The sequence below is a fragment of the Lactuca sativa genome, chromosome 5, assembly GCF_002870075.4.
Source record: "Lactuca sativa cultivar Salinas chromosome 5, Lsat_Salinas_v11, whole genome shotgun sequence".
NCBI classification, from domain to species: Eukaryota; Viridiplantae; Streptophyta; class Magnoliopsida; order Asterales; family Asteraceae; genus Lactuca; species Lactuca sativa.
The window spans coordinates 28,963,216-28,977,152 of record NC_056627.2 but is presented as its reverse complement, the minus strand read 5'-3'; the positions used below and the strand labels follow the sequence as shown (position 1 = coordinate 28,977,152).

The following is a 13,937-nucleotide window of genomic DNA, read 5'->3' as shown; positions in this document are numbered from 1 at the left end:
GGCAACCATGAGGGGGATGGAGTACAACAAACGAACACCCAAGTTCATTAACACCTACAGGTGGCGAGCCTGCTAGCGTTCCACAGGACTGTCTAGAAAAGTTTGTGGTCATCATCTAAACTTCGCTAGATGACTAAATCAAAAACATCGAGGCCTCTCATCTTTTTATCACAAGACAACTATCTACCCATGTTCTACCCAACATTTTAGCAGATAAAATATACATTTTTATACATAGTTTAAAACCTGTATAGTATGTTCATTCAAAACACATTTCAGATAAAAGATGAGGCACATAAACATAACACATATTTCATAGAGAATAAATCATATCTATAAGATTAGAAGATAACATCGATACACTCACATAACACATATACTTAGTACGTTAAATCGATACTTGTATAAAATCGTGCATTTGAAAGAGATTATGTACCCCCTTCAAATCAACACCAATATATCAACACATAACATGTATTTCATAGTAAATATTTTGTATTTATGTATTAGAAGAAAGTAACTACACACTCACTTGATCAGAAGATGATCGAACAACACTACGGCTCTAAGAGTAGTACTTTTTCGGTGAAACTATAAGATCTTCATGTTGGATTAGTGTCTAAGTCCATAACTATTTTGGTATGTACTTGACCCGATGGTGCATGGTCCTTTTGGGTTGCCTTCACCAAAGCAACTTGATATGATGAATTATGGAGAGAAAGGATTAAATATGATTTATTAATATATTATGGGAATGATATATTAAAGGAGAAATCATATTGTTTAATTAATATTAGTCAATAATTAATTGGTAATTAGTTTTGTGACTAAAAGAGATTAATTAAACTTAAGGGACTGGAATTGTAATTATAAGATAATTGCAATTTGGGCCATGGATTGTCTTAAATCAAGAGGTGGACGAATTCTTATGGGAAGCCCATAAGGAAATCGTCCAAGGGCTTGATTAAAGGAGTCTATGGGTTGCTTAGGGCTTAAGCAACCAAATTAGGGTTTCCTTGTTAGATAACCCTAATAGCCTCACTATAAATATAACCCTTAAGGCTCAAAAACGTGGGGAACTTCTTTTCTAGGGTTAGAACACGTTTTGGGCAGCCTCTAACCTCTTTCCTCTTCATCCTTTTGCTTATGGTGTTTGTGAGCCATTAGAGGAGTGACACTTGTGACTCTAAGCCTTCCAAGGTCAATTCAAGGAGGAATTGGGATTGTTATTGCTACATAACAATCAAGGTAATATCTTAAAACCTAATTAATATCGATTTCCATATGCTAGAATTAGGGTTTATAGTCTTGGATTCAAAGCATGTACAATAGAGAGACCTAGATCCAAGCATTAGGGTTTGTATGAGCACATAGGATGTCTTATGACCAAAACCCATCAGTGGTATCAGAGCCTAGCTTGGTTTCAATTGTATTGATGCATTTCATATCTGGAAAATTCGTTTTTTGGGTTTCTGGAGGCTGGACTCGCCGAGTCCATAGCTGAACTAGCCGAGTCCAAGGTGACTCGACAAGTCCAGGCTTGACTCGACGAGTCAACTCGTCAGGTGGAGGTTATCTCGGGATTTCTTGTTGTTTTTGCATTGGGATAGTTACCTTATCATGTTAGATCAATATTAATCCGATTATATGATATATTTGACTATAATTTTGATCTAATTGAAGATATTTATCAATTAATAAGATAATTTCTTCCTTAGAAGATAATTGATTAGTTATTTTGACTAAATTGATAAATTGTTTTGCAAGAAATCATTAAACAAATCAAATATGGATAATTATGTGATTAAATGTTAACTTAAATTATTTGTTATTTGATCCTTGTTGTTATGAAAAGTTTCATATTTTTCCCTTTAGGTTTTATAGTTTAAATTTGAACCCAAAAGTTTTGAAATTTAAATAGTTGAAACCCTTATGTTTTGAAAAAGGTTTCAAAACTTGCCCTCAAGTTTTGGAATTTAAATTTTGATTAATAGTTTAATTTTGATGTGTATTTAAATTCTAAACTCTAATGTTTGAAATGTTTCAAAACTTGCCCTCAAGTTTTGGAATTTAAAAGTTGATTAAAAGTTTAATTAGGAATGTTAAATTCTAAAACCATAGTATTGTTTTGAAAAAGTTCAAATCACACCCTTATGGTTTTATTAATTAATTAAGGTGTATAATTAAAAGAGGTTTAATAAATCCATAAAAGTTTTGGTTTACAATTTAATTGAATTAAATGTATAATTGTTAAATTTGACCACCTAATATTTTAAAAGTATAAAATACACCCTATACTATATATAACATTAAAAGTCTAACATTATATATATGTATGAGTAAAAGTCAGTCTTACCGTTAGTAGGCCTCATTCACGAAGCTGGTCTATGAGGGGTGTTTAAGGAAATTGCCTATAAAATGGCGATTGAATGGGTATCCACTCTTACCCACCGCACTCTTGACTAGTGGAGGGTCGTTAGCCGAACGGGTAGGATAGGACAAAACCTTCCATTATAAGTATAATGAATTATCAAAGTAACTAAATGTTTTTTTATAAAATTTCCAATCTTAGTTACTTAGACAAAAGTGAATTGATGCAATTCCATGAAATTACACTTTGTGCCCCTGCGAAGACGTTAGTGGAGCGTGTGTGGTTTACCGGCACACTAAATGGTTCTAAGCAAAGGTAGCAAAGGGTGACTCAATGTTTGTCATAGTTCGGTGGAGCGTGTGTGGTTTACTGGCACATCGAATAGGTGACTGTAACATGTGAGGGCACCATGTAAGTTTGCATGGTTATTCACACCCGCTTTGTGATCCTCGGCATCCCAGTCACAAACAAGAGGGGCATATCGAGATTTAAACATGCCATTGAAAGTTCAATAAATCTCAAAGGATCTAGGAGTTTTCATAGATTTAAAACTTAAATTTCTTTTTCGTTTTTCGTGGTGGAAATTAGTGAATCGTCATTCACTTACCTTCAAATATTCTGCAATTAGGGTTACGGCATCCCTCTCCCGAGTTGTAGAATATTGTGTTGGGTCTTAGCCTTAGTATCTCATTTGGGTGATTTACTAAGGACTCAATCTATCAACTAACTTGAATTTGTTTTTCTCCCGTTTTGTAGATGTCAAAGTTCGACAACTATGGTTTTCCCAAATCCCGTGGAGCAAGCTTTCCACATGAAGATGGTATTCCACGATTCAATCGAGGAACAAGAAATCATGCTTCACTTCCTCCTCCTCCTCCTATTGTTCTCCCCAACCCACAAGATCGAAGAATTGAAAGGTTCAATATCACTAAAGCCCTATTGGAAATGAAACATGAAGATGGTAAACTCGTGTGTGCCCACGTTCTAGGAATGAAATCACACATTGATAGGTTGATAATGTTGGGTGTGTCATTCCCAGATGAGTTGGCTGTGAATTGGGTTTTGCAGTCACTTCCTGAATCATATAATGAGTTCAAAAGAAAGTATTATATGATGGATCATGACGACAACCTCATTGACCTAACTTACATGCTCATTGCTGCTGAATCAGAAATGATTTGGCGAAGCAATGGAGCGTATTTGTTGGGAAAGTCAACCGACCATGCTTCCGAGGACGTTCTAGGAGAACCGACCTGCGTTTTCTGCCAAAAGAAAGGGCGTTGGATACAAGTCTGCCCAAAGAGCCTGAAGAGTCCAGAAGATGGGAGAGTCAAAGAGTATGGTTGCGCTTCAGGTAAAATCCACTAACTCCATTAAGTTCCTATTCATTAATTCTTAATACATAATGTAATAAGATTGCATTTGAATGTTTTTACAGGATCGATGAAAAGAAAGGAAGCTTGGTGAAAGAGCAAGATGAATCTAATCACAAGGAATGGATCTTGATCGCATGGACTTGAAGATTAGATTTTGAGCTTAGATAGTTATGATAGAGTTGTTAGAAAATTTTCTTTTGAAATACATAGTTTTCAATGGATTTTGCATTGTAAGGACAAATGTTTTCCGCTGCTTTTATAAATAAAATAAATTTTCGTTTGACTTATTTATTTATTTGTTTATTTCCTTGCAATGAAATCGTTATGAAAATTGGCGTTTGCATATTTCTACAACAAATGGATATGATTCTTACTTATGGTGTTTATGGAAAAGTCGAGAATTTACCAAATAGGAGAGTTTCTCATCGCCCAAGTTTCAATTGGACAGAAATTTGGAATCATGCAACTTGGTTGCACGATGAATGAGAAATTTCATATTTGGAAATTAGACTAATTCATTGACAAAGTGTCAAGTGAAGGACTTGGAGATCGAATACACAAAGTTGCGTGTTGATCAAGTCCACCATAAGAGTAACAAAGATATTCGTCATGATTTACTAAAGGTTTAGTAAATATGATTATACTTACAAGATTAAGTGTAATTCTGAATTGATTAAAGGGTTTAGATCAATAGCAGAACGAATAAGAAGAATCAAGTAGGCAGAAAGATAAAAGTTTCTCCATTCTAAGAAGAAGGGAGAGTACCTTTTATGCTTTATGATAGGTCTTAATGATTAAGAACCATATCTCAATTGATCCTCTAAATGAGTCTTAGTACAATTGTATGTCTAAGAAGAGGAATCAAGAATTGAAGAAATGGTTAAATCAAGAAGTCAATCATACTTCGTTCCAAAACAAGTCTTAGAGTTAAGATTGTGACAATAAGTGACAAGTATTAAAAGGTTTATAACATTCATCAAATGTGGAAAGTTGTGATGTCTTGGATAAGACAAAGACCAACTAGGACCAATTTATGAAGAGTTTGATAAAAACTACACTAACTCTTGAATATTTGTTTGTCAAGAAATGTTTATTGACAAGAGAATCTTATATGACAAGGAGTAAGTGGGAGTCTTAATAGTCTTAAAAGGTTTCAAGAACAAATCAAATAAACCTTATCGATCATCACTAGCACACGAGTTGAGGTGTATTTTGTTTCTGTGTTGTTCCAATTGAGTTAATTATGCATGTGAGTTCGATGAGTTCTCATTTTGAACGCATAAAAGGCAAAGCACCTTAATCAATGAAAGGTACATTGATAGGAAAGGGTGAGCTGCTTAACTGCTTGGAAGATATGGTGGGCAACTGTGCTACCATAAGGCAAGAAATCAAGATTAAGAAATATCGGTCCATATGAGTTTGAATTTGTCGTAAACCTTAGTTTCAACAAATTCACATGGATAGGAACACATACACCGCTCAAATCTAAGTGTCATAACATTTCCTCCTTCATGAAAATGATTGTGAGGAAATGCTTTCACTAAGAAAGATTTAAGAAGATAGTGATTGTAAAATTGCATTCTCGAATTCGATTATGGTTACAGTATCCCTTTCCATAATTTGAATTGTGAGGTTTGGCAATTAGTCTTAATTGTTTAGACACACATATGAACTATCGAAGGCAAAGGTGTATAAGTTCAAGAAACCTTGATAAAAGATTATCAAAGCACTAAGTATCAGAAACATGAACTTAAGAAAATCAATAAGCATTGTTTTTCTAAAAGTTAAGATGTTTATGAATACATGTCGAAGCTAGTGGGAGAATAAGTGTTATGTTTTATAATAATCATCATGACAGTGGGAGCATAAATGTTATGATTGTATGATTATTAAGGCACGTATGCAAGTTGGCAATATTAATTATAGAAAACAAGAGTTATACCTTGCAAAGTAGTAAGGGTTATAAAGTTGTTTTGCTATAATTAAGGGAGATAATATTATGCTTCAATTCAAATCTAAAGGATTAGGTTGAGAAATGTTAATAAATTTAGTCAAAGGTACATAGTGTGTTCTTAAAATTTCGATTATGATTATGGCATTCCTCTTCACAATTCGAATTTTGAGAACATAGCAAATAAAACATTGTGCGTTGTGTCCCATACGCTTCGGACATAGGATCGATTGCAGATGCTTTAATGTTTGACCATTCTAAAAATTTCCAAATGTTTAGCGCATTTAGAGGAAAAAGGACAAGAATCGGTTTTGACTAAAATAATTAAGCAACTATCAAAGGACAATCCAAAGTTCGCCGAGGATTGATCGCTTGTGAGTAGTTGGAAGTATAGTATTGGAAAATATGGAAATGTTTCCATATTGGATGGACCATATCGACATTATTATGAATAGATAAGATTCTATTAAGAATAAGTTGTCATATGGAAAATATGGAAATGTATCCATATTGGAAATTGAATATTGAGAAATCTATGACTAGATTAGAAACTTTTATGCAAAAGGATGTTCAAAGGAATGTACTTTGAGTGAGAGACATCATATCTAAGAAATTGTATTGTAACAGTCTCCGATAGAGGACTTTGGAAACAGTCATTGTGACTTTAGTGCAGTGACATTACAAAAGGATCGTTGCATAAAATGTTAGAATCTAACATATTCCATAAGTGGCAAGAATTTGATATTCTTCCACTTATGAAAAGGATTTGGAGTTGTGAAATGAGAATGATTGGAAATGTGTTCAATGTGATCTATTTCACAAAGTAAGAACCATAGGTAAACATTGTGTGCATGCTAAGAGCATGGGACAAGTGTTGTAATTCAAGTAAGAAGTTGATTACTCGAAACGACAAATAATGAGTAATCAATATGGTGATAAATAAAAAGTGTTTTATTTATGCTCAAAGGGTTGAGGCCATATGGGATTAGTATTATTCTTGTGTTTCACATTTGCATGTTTTGACTTCCAGAATAATTGAGTTTATTAAGAATAATCGAATTATTCAAACGGGCCACAGTCGTTCATATGTTGGAAGTAGATATGAATGAAGACTGTCGTGAATTGGTGTGTGGATTGTCTAAAAGAGTATTAGACATAAGCAAATGTTTACTGCAACATTCATGAGTGCTTATGAATATGATTTGAGCATTGGATTAAACCCACGCTCACTTGGATCACTCCATGGATTGTATCACGAGTGATTGGTGAGACGATAACATCTTATATTCTTGAAACTGAGATGTGTGAGTTGTATCTTGCAAATCGGTTGCATATTGATAATATGTAAACGCACTAGTAACTTGGTGTTATAAAACATATTGTTGCGTGTGATTTGGTGAGTGAGTGCAAGCAAGCATTGTATCAAAGTTTATCCGTTCCTTTTATCCAAAGTAGGATAAAAGCGATATCTTTGGTCCCCTCGATGGTTTAGTGATGACAAACGTAAATGCTCGGCCGGGCTAGGGCTAATTTGATTTGTTCAATTAGTCTGTCGTCATAAATCGGAAATCGAGATATAGTACAAAGAGAATGATTTGAAATCATATCTCATACGATATCAAGAATGGAGGAATATATGATCCCTTATCTAAGGACACGCGTATCTGATAGGATCAGAGTTGACAGCGGCTTTGGAAAGCTACGATTGCAGATCAGGATCTGAAGTCATACGCAGAATAGTTATTAGACTTATCCAAGTGGGAGACTGTTGGATTAGTGTCTAAGTCCATAACTATTTTGGTATGTACTTGACCCGATGGTGCATGGTCCTTTTGGGTTGCCTTCACCAAAGCAACTTGATATGATGAATTATGGAGAGAAAGGATTAAATATGATTTATTAATATATTATGGGAATGATATATTAAAGGAGAAATCATATTGTTTAATTAATATTAGTCAATAATTAATTGGTAATTAGTTTTGTGACTAAAAGAGATTAATTAAACTTAAGGGACTGGAATTGTAATTATAAGATAATTGCAGTTTGGGCCATGGATTGTCTTAAATCAAGAGGTGGACGAATTCTTATGGGAAGCCCATAAGGAAATCGTCCAAGGGCTTGATTAAAGGAGTCTATGGGTTGCTTAGGGCTTAAGCAACCAAATTAGGGTTTCCTTGTTAGATAACCCTAATAGCCTCACTATAAATATAACCCTTAAGGCTCAAAAACGTGGGGAACTTCTTTTCTAGGGTTAGAACACGTTTTGGGCAGCCTCTAACCTCTCTCCTCTTCATCCTTTTGCTTATGGTGTTTGTGAGCCATCAGAGGAGTGACACTTGTGACTCTAAGCCTTCCAAGGTCAATTCAAGGAGGAATTGGGATTGTTATTGCTACATAACAATCAAGGTAATATCTTAAACCTAATTATATGTTAATATCGATTTCCATATGATAGAATTAGGGTTTATAGTCTTGGATTCAAAGCATGTACAATAGAGAAACCTAGATCTAAGCATTAGGGTTTGTATGAGCACATAGGTTGTCTTATGACCAAAACCCATCACTTCACACACCGGGCTTCTCATGGGCAGAGCTTGGCTCGGAAACTCTTTTCTTCGCGGGATATTCGAGCTTCGGGACTCGGGATGAACACCAGGGCTTCGGGGGTTAAAATAGGGCTTAGAGAGAGTATCGGGAGTGAGAGAGTAAGAGATGAGCAACCAAACTCGGCTGACCCCTAGTTTTTATTTATAGGCTAAGATTTTAGGGTTCACGTCGTGAGTTTTAAGGCTCACGTCGTGGGGCTTGATCGTCACTGCATGCGCCACTCGTTCACTTAGGTCTGACAACTCTGGAAGGGTCAAATTTCAAAATTCACGTCGTGAACTCTGACACAGTACCGAGTTTCGTGCTCCGAACTTCAGAAATTCATTACTTTTGCATACGAGCTTCGTTTTCGACGTTCTTTATATGCACGCGTAGGTGAGACTATGCTCTACAATTCTCGTTTAGACTCCGTTGGCTAACTTTGACTTTATTTTTAATATATTATAAATATATTACTTTTATATTATTTTTAGTAGGCCGGGACAGGAAAACACCGTTATAAATTCATAACTTCTTCATCTGACGTCCGTTTTTGCCTATCTTTTTTATCGTTTCACTACTATCGATGAGATCTTCGATTCTCATTTAGATTGTTTCGGCTATAAACCGCTCGATCTCGAATTGAGTATTCGGGCTGCATACCGCTAAGTCGAAACTTCGGAAAATCATAACTTCCTCATACGAAGTCAGATTTGGGGGTTCTTTTTTCATGCATACTCTCGGTTTAACGAACTCTACGACTTTCGTTTAGATCACTAAGGCTAGATATCTCTCTATCTTAATTTCATATTTTACGTCATTCGGCGTCGTGCCGGTTCTGTCGCGAAACCTCGACAGATCATAACTTCTTCGTTATAACTCGGATTTCGGCGTTCTTTATATCTCCAGAATTCTTGTTTCAACCACTAAGACTTTATGTAAAGATATCAGGTTTATCTCACACGTTAATTTTGATGCTTATTTTTATCCTTTATTAATTATATCTTTATAATTAAGTAATAAGCAAACAAATACACATAATTCACATAATACTCAAATATTTCATCATTAATACTTCAAGAAGAGTTACAAGGGTTAACCTAGACTATTACATCAACGAAAATGCCTAGCCTGGAAACGCGAGTGTTACAGTTAACGACATTTCAAGTTTACAGGGAAATTCTACTTTAAAAAGGGGTTTTTATCTATCCAAAACTACAAACACGTAAGTACAAAATACACACATACTCTCGGTCTTGGTATTTAAGACTACATGACTTTTATAAGGAAATTAATGGATTTTTCTTGAAGCATACATTACCATTACAAACAAAGGTTTTCAAACTCTACATCCAAAAGCTTATAAACTCGCCAACTTAATTGTTGACATTTTTTCAAAACTACTTGTATTCTCAGGAAATCAGTAAAACAGGTAAACCGCAGCTTTTGAGGATGGGACGCTAAGGCGTCAACTAGTTCATTTTGTCATCATAATGTAAATGATTTTGGAATATAAAACTCATGCTACGGTGTAACTTTTTCATTTACGTTATGATGGTTGTATTTGTTTGGGTCACTATTATACTCGTTGTTATGATACTATACATGAAGTCCACCACCCCAGACATTTCTGCCATCCTTGGTTGGGGGTGTGACATAAGGTCATAAGTCTAATGGCCCAACAAGGCCCAAACCAAAAACCCAAAATTTCACATCCTGGGGAGTACGCACAGTGTACCATAAGTGTACGCCCCACATACTCACCCTCTAAGCACAAAATACAAGTCCTCAAAGCACGAAACTCCATTTACACTAAACGTACTTCCGAGTATGCCCAACATACTCATCAGGGGCCAAAAATTCACTCTAAGCTCTTATTTGGTCAAGTCAAAGGCATCCAACCACTTCTCTTAACCCTGAATGATGTCTTAAATCATAAAGTCGAAACCTTTAAGCATTTGCGTGGCTAAAAAGGGGTAAATCTCCAAAATCCTTTTCTTTCACAACACTCTAAACCACTTAACTCTTTCAAGGTGCTAAGGAAACAACCAAGCAAACATTTTTATGGCTCAATACACTTCAAGACCTCAAAAAGGACAGTTAATATGTTTTAGAGTACTCCACACTCACAAAGATCCGAACTTTCAGACAAAAGCTCATGAAATTATGCCATAACAAGATCTATGAATAAATTCATCAAGTTTAAAGCTTTATACCTTGAGAAGATAGATCATGATGAACTAAGCATGGATCAACAAGCTCCAAGTAATCCCACACTTCTCTAAGAAAATCCTTCTTCTTCCATGAGCACCAAAATGCATGAAATACCACCAAGAACTCAAGAACCACACCAATGGAGGCTATAGTTTCGTTTCTAGGGTTTAAGGGGATGGAGGTTGGAGATAATAGGGTTTGGTGATGAGTTAAGGTGCTTAACTAGGGTTTGGGTCTAACTGGAGTACGTCCAGTGTACTTTTGGTACACCCAACATACTCCTTTAAGGCTCCACGATCATTTCCCTTAGTACGCCCAGTGTAAACTAATGTACGCCCCACGTACTGGCCTTTACACTAGTACAACATGCATACACTTGTGTACGCCATGCGTACCCGGTTAACCCTAAATTCTCCAAACTTTTGAAGGCCATAATTTCTTTGTTATAAGTCCATTTTCCAACAATCATTATATCCACAAAAAGGTAACGAGAAGCTCTACACTTCTATCAACTCATCATTGCTTTAAAACTTTCTGAACAAAAATCCAAAATTCATAAAAGGTCCGACTGCCACTTTACAGTTACACCATTGGGCTCCAAATCACAAACCGAATTTCCATATCATCTATCATACCTTATCCACACCCAAATGGGTCTAAATCCCCCTTTCTCAAAGACTATAAGCTTTATGATGACCGATCTTCGGGTCACGACCCCACATTAGGAAATGATTCGGAAAAGGGTGTTACATATTTTATATATACTCATAAGATCTTGTGATGGTGAATAAATGGAGAATCCATAGAAAAAAGTTGAGGTATCGTTTGATAGTTGTTGTATGAAAAAGTTTTCTGACTAGAAAACTAACCATGGTGTTTGATTGTACATTTGTGTGACTATGTTGAATGATGAAAAATAACCATATTACCCTCGTACTCAAAAGTTAAAAAAATATATATACAAACTTATGTATAGAGTATGAGTTATTTGTATAAAAGTCTTTAAGTTAGACCCAAAGTTGGTTTTTGTTAAATTAGGATAACATTTGCAGGTAGCTTGTTGATTTTACTTTTCCCCCACTCGTTTTCACCATTTCTCTTGTTGAATATGAAACTTACTGGGCATTTTTTGCTTACCAATGCAAGTAGCATCTTAGAAATAAATGGGAAGAATGCGAGGGCAGGGTTCAAACTTGAGACCTATGGGTTGTAGGTGATGCGTTCTCTGTTGGTTTTGGAAATAGATGGTGTGGTATATATAAAATCAAGATGTATGTTGTCATCTAAAAAAAGAGAATAATGACAACCTGATGGTAGAACCATACCAAGTTTTGATAATTATTGTAGTGCTTTAAATTTACAATACGTGTATCAATGCTAAAGTAAATGATTTAAATACATATTTTTAAGTATGTATTCATATAATATACACATCCATACATATAAATAAAATACAAATACATAATGTTACTTACAAATACACAATTTTATATGTATAAATATGTATTTTGATGAAAATATATTTTTAGTTTTGTAATAAATATGCATTTTAAATGTATAAATGAATATTTTTATGCAAAAATATGTTTTTTTACATAAAAGTATATATGTTTACATAAAAACATCAACTCATATCATTACATTTGAACGAGTGATTTAATCATTTGAAGCGTGCAAAATGGTTGTTTGGATTTCTTTTTCCAAAGTCATGATTCTAATTTCACTAAATACATGACAATTTCGACCCATTCACTTATATATTTATAATTTTATAAATTTAGTTATGTTTTATCTCTCAAACAATCAAATAATGGAAAATAAAAAAGTTTAACTATTATTTAAACTTAAAACTTAAAAGTCACCCATGCCCCATGATGGTATATATAACATTCTAAATCGTTTTATCCAAAAATATCTTTATGTATCGAGTTAAAATGAACTCAATTCTTTTTTTATGAATAATTGATATATAAAATATTATTACGAAAACTATACCATTATATTACATTATCGTTGTTATAATGTTTTTCAACTTACTGATTGCATTATACTTCTATTGAAAAAAATGAGGATGGCCTTTAATAATAATTCTTATTATTAAAAGCATTTACAAAAGACTTAAAAAAAATAAATCCAAACCACCTTAGTTTTCAAAGTATTAAAAGTTGGAAGTTAGAATCATTCTTCCAAAAAAAAAACACGGATAGAGAAAATCATCAATTTGTGCTGGATGCAAAAATTATGGAAGAGGGGAAGGTTTGGTTGAAAGAAGTTAGAGAAAATGTGGTTTGGAATACATCCCACATCGGCGTATTAGAGGAAACAGAGGGGCTGGAAGTCGTTATATAAACCAAGCAGCTGGAGAAGGAAAAAGCACGCAGCCATGCAGTGAGCACAAAGCGAACTATTCTTTCGCCTTTTACTAAAGAATACCGTGTGCGCGCTGCCTATAGTGGCATACGCCTATTTTTGGAGAGTCTCTTCTTTTTGAGGAGCTCCAACCAATCATTAATGTTTGAAGCTTTTATATCTTACCAGATTATAGAACATTTATTAATTTATAAAAGATAGTTCGATTAAAGTATTTAGTTTAATTTGCCGGAGTGAAATTAACATTTTCAAGTCTAACTACCAAACCATTTATAGATCGAAAGGATTAAATTTACAAATATTCCTTGCTTATTATACCTTTGACTCTTATACACATCGTTAACTTTTTTTTTTTTTTTTTAATTATTTAGTTATAATTAACTATTCGACTAAATCACACTACGAACTCCAAATTAAAAGAAACTGACCCATTAAGAAGAAATTATAGGTTTTTACCTTTTAGTTAAAATCTTAGTGGGACATTTGACTTCTATATACAAATCCAACTATAAAAAAACAAACAAACATTAAACACCCCCTTAATGTAACTTGTGACAAGAGGAGAAAGGTAGGGTACATGAGAATAATGAGATATCAAGGAGCACTGCAGATTTGTGTTGATTACTCCACAAATGTGGAAACGATCAAATACTAGGACGTTGTTTGATAAAAACGAGATTAGTAAGTGTTCGATACACTACGTGTTAAATCATATCAATATGCATGAATTATTAAAAGCAAAATAAACTTTTGAGATAAACTTACAAAATTTTAACCCTGTATAAATGGATAAGTGATTGAATAATTTAATGTGTTTTCCCCAAGGTCATTGTAACTTCAAGAACAAAGATTGTAATTTTGGTTCATGCACTTGTTAATGTGTCGAACTTATGACTCGTTTTTACGCTTTCTGTCACATGCATATACACAATCAACAAAGGAACATGTTATCTTTTGCTTGGGAGTTCTGTAATTGTACACCTCAATAATGGCTTTGCTTCTTGCTAACCATGAGGATTTCCCAACAATTTCAATTCTTTGACATTTTCTTCATTTGGTTATTATA

General features: G+C 34.2%; 1 non-coding gene across 1 annotated transcript; it reads left to right on the top strand.

Moving 5' to 3' along the window:
- Positions 1-12,880: 12,880 nt before the first annotated feature.
- On the top strand, positions 12,881-12,998 carry LOC111880544 (U5 spliceosomal RNA). Its single transcript, XR_002846510.1, has one exon. It is a non-coding gene; the product is annotated as a U5 spliceosomal RNA (small nuclear RNA).
- Positions 12,999-13,937: the final 939 nt, after the last annotated feature.